A 3641-nucleotide genomic window follows, 5' to 3' on the forward strand; every position below is an offset into this window, starting at 1 on the left:
TGTCTCCTGGCAGGCAAGTGAATTCTGTGACTGATTCCACCGCTCCGCCCGGGCACTTGAAGGAGGCAGTCCCTAAGGCAATGCAATCTAAAATGGGGGTCGTTTGGGGTTTTTTAATCATTTCTGAGGGATGTGAGGCTCGTGTGGGTGTTTAGCTTGTCCTGTTCTTTCTGTTCCTAATTCCGATCCCGCTGACTGGCGTCAAAGAACGGTCGTGTTGTAGTCTAACAGCGTCGTCTACCAGGAGCTGGTGGAAGGCCAGGGCTTAGGTAAAGCCGATAAGGAGGATGCAGGCTGCAAAGCGGAACGTCTAAACGAGAATTACTGTCCTTGGGAGAGAAGCACATCCTGAAGAAATAGGTAAGCTAATTAAAATGGTTTGGGAACCATCCGAAACAACTCGTAGGAACGTGATAAGAAGCACCCTCCCGCAAACTATCCTCGTTATAATCCTAAAAGCCACACCCCTCGAGCTGGAGAGCCCGGCCCAAGCAGAGAGCCCTCACCGCTCAGCGTGCGCAGCGTGTTAAAGCAGCGCTGTAGCTTTAAGTTGAAATAAGAGAAATGTAGACCGATAGAAAACTGCTTTGTGTGATTACTTATGCATATGCATAGCTAGACTGGATAAATACTGTACTTGTATGACCGAACTCTGTGCTAACTTTGTGGAGCTACTGCCTAGCGCCCATCTCTGCGCAGACATGAAATAAACATACCTCTGCCCTGTGTGTATATTGGCGTCTCGCACACCGGGCAAACGACCTCACGCTTGTGGGATAACGGTTTTGGCACCCCAGATGGGACCGAGCCGACAGCCTCGCCCGGTTTGTCTTGCCGCGTCTGACGGGGAGAAGAGGCCTGAGCGGACTCCGGCGCGCACCGACCTGTCGACCGGGGACTCCTTCAGCTCCTCTCCTGCAGTCGGGCGGTGGCGACACAACGGTGCAATGCTAGTGAAAAGAGGTATTTTGGGGGGATAGGAGAAAAGGGGGGTAGGGGCAAGACCTCTCGGGAAGCAGGCACCCTCTGTTCTGTTCTGGGCTCTGCATAAGACGCACCAGGAAAGATACGTGGCAGTAGGATAGTTCTGTTTGTTTCTACATGCCGTCCTGTTCAACAGAGGGAGACGTCCCTCGTTCTGGTTTGTGTAGAAATGCTGGGTTTTTCGGTACCGCTATGGGCGCTGCTGCTTCCCAGGAGGCACCCCTTTGCTCTCCTCTAGGATGCATCCTAAAGCATTGCAATAAATTTGGGGGAGATCCCACCACTAAGAATCGGCTAAAACGATATTGTAATCAACGGTGGCCACGATCTCGATTGGAAGATGGTGAAAAATGGCCTGAGAATGGATCCTTGAGATATAACGCTATATCGGAATGAACGTTGTTTTGTCGGAGAACGGAAAAATGGGATGAAATGCCTTATGTGGATATGTTTTTTTCGTTAAGACGCGATTGGGATATTAAGAAGAAAGGTGGTTTAGTGGATTCTAAACATCAGGTTGGAATATATGCGTTAAAAGAGAAAAAGGGAAAACCTTGTTGTATTGAATGGGAAAATTCGGAAGAGGATATTCAGCTGTTGGTAGCTCCTCCAAAACAGCCGGAATCTGATAGCTCAAGCGATAATGGAGTTGTGAGTGCTGTCTCTAAAAGAACAAGGGGACAGAAACCGATAGTTCAAGCTCCCCTCAGCCAGGCTCTAGGGCCTGAAGGAAGAGCGGTATCCGTACACGTACCTTTTACTGCTTCTGATTTATTAAACTGCAACGGGCAGTCAGGTCCTGTCGAAACAATCCAGAGGGAATGTATAGTACTGTTAATCACGAGTCATAATCCTAACTGGGGAGATGTACAGGCTCTCCTAGAATATTTGTTTACCCCTGAGGAGAGGAGAACAATTTTAGAGAAGGCTAGAGAGGGACTGGTCCAACAATGTGTGTGTGTGTGTGTGGGGGGTGCCTAATACCATTATGTACCTCCCGAAAGAGGATCTGGAGTGGGAACAAACACAAGCGTGAGGGATTACAGAGGGTAAAGGAATATCCAAAGTTAAGTGCGTATGGGATTCAACATGGAGTGCAAAGGCTAAGAATTTATCTAAACTATCTGAAGTAAGGCAGGGGGATAAGGAAACCCCGTCAGCCTTCTCTGAGAGATTGTGTGAAGTAGCTCGAAAATGGACAGATCTCGATCCGGAAGATGATAGCAATTTACAGTTATTGAACACGCTGTTTGTTGGTCAAGCGGCAGCAGATATAAGAAAGAGATTACAAAAGGTAGAGGGCGAGGATGGCATGACAATCTCGCGGTTCTCGTCAGTCGCGTATAAGGTACGTAATAGTCGGGAGGAAACAGAGGAGAAGGAGAAGCGGGGACGAGTAACGCCGCAAGCTTCTTTGTTGGCTGCCTTGACAGAAGACCGAGAAAAAGGGAGAGAAAATAGACGAGGTGAATTTTGTGGGCGAGGAAGGGGCTGTAGAAATAATAGTAGAAATGGTTATGACATTCCCCTGGGAATGAATCGGCGTGCAAATCGTAAGCGAGAGGGCCGTTGGAAAAAAGATTGACCGCGCCGTCTGAGTCATCTCGGGAAAGAGAGACAGAAGAAGCCGTTGGAGTCGTGACGGAGATTGGGTTGGACTGAAGGGGGCCGGAGGAATCTATTAAAGTTTCCCCAGACGATCCTCTGGTTCCAGTCAAGCTGGGGAATGAAAGAACAGATTTTTTTAATTGATAGTGGAGCCACACATGCTGTAGTAAGTAGTTGTAGGGGACCCCTTAAGCAGAACTAAAATAAGCGTTGTTGGTGCAACAGGGAAAAAGACTTGAAGGCTGTTTTTACAAGCTATGGAATGTTCCACTGGAAATACTAAATGAACTCATGAATTCCTTTCTATGCCAGCATGCCCCCTAGCATTGCTTGGGTGGGATTTACTTGTAAGCTGAATGCACAACTAAGTTCTTCTGAAGACTCTGTTCAGTTGACTCTGTTCAGCCCGCAGGGGATGTCGCCTGTTTGTGGCGGACGCCAGCCCGCAGGGGACGTTGCCTGTTTGTGCCGGATGCCAGCCCGAACAGGACCTCGCCTGTTTGGGGCACACGGATGGCGGGCGCTGTCGCCAAAAGGCAAAGCAGGGTCATAGCAGAGTTTTCAGTTTCTGGGGATGGGCTCAGCTGTCCCTTGCACAAACTTCTGTTACGTAGCAATGGGGAAGGTAGCTTTCTTTTGTTTTCTTGAAGAACAAGAGGACGATGGAGCACGTTACAAGAGCATGATCTTTTTCGCTTCCTTTGGTGGTACAGGCACCCAAGGCCAGGCCGCATTCAAGGAACAGCACGAGGATATCCGTGTCGACCGTCAGCAGAGGAAGGAAGCTTCTTTTGGAGACTGAGGCGATGAAGCAGAGTCCTTAATTGTTCTGTTTGATTTTCAGCATGGGTGCGGGGAGGGCCTGGGACATGCCAAACATGGTCCCGGACAGGGGAGCTGTCTATTACATGGGAGGCTGTGAGAGCTATCATGGACACCACCAGACCGGCATCCTGTAAGGGTGCTTTCACATGTTTTCTTGTTTAGAGGCCAACCTCGGCTTTGGGCTGTACAATAAAGTCTGCCAGGCTGGTGCCAGCTTGGTGGCA

General features: G+C 49.3%; 1 long non-coding RNA gene across 1 annotated transcript; it reads left to right on the top strand.

The window, feature by feature from the left end:
• Positions 1–301: 301 nt before the first annotated feature.
• LOC140646087 (uncharacterized) lies at positions 302–3509 on the top strand. The gene is made up of 3 exons (XR_012040317.1): positions 302–360; positions 798–928; positions 3306–3509. It is a non-coding gene; the product is annotated as an uncharacterized lncRNA (long non-coding RNA).
• The last annotated feature ends 132 nt before the right edge of the window (positions 3510–3641 follow it).

The sequence above is a fragment of the Ciconia boyciana genome, unplaced genomic scaffold (genome assembly GCF_034638445.1).
Source record: "Ciconia boyciana unplaced genomic scaffold, ASM3463844v1 HiC_scaffold_210, whole genome shotgun sequence".
NCBI lineage: Eukaryota > Metazoa > Chordata > Aves > Ciconiiformes > Ciconiidae > Ciconia > Ciconia boyciana.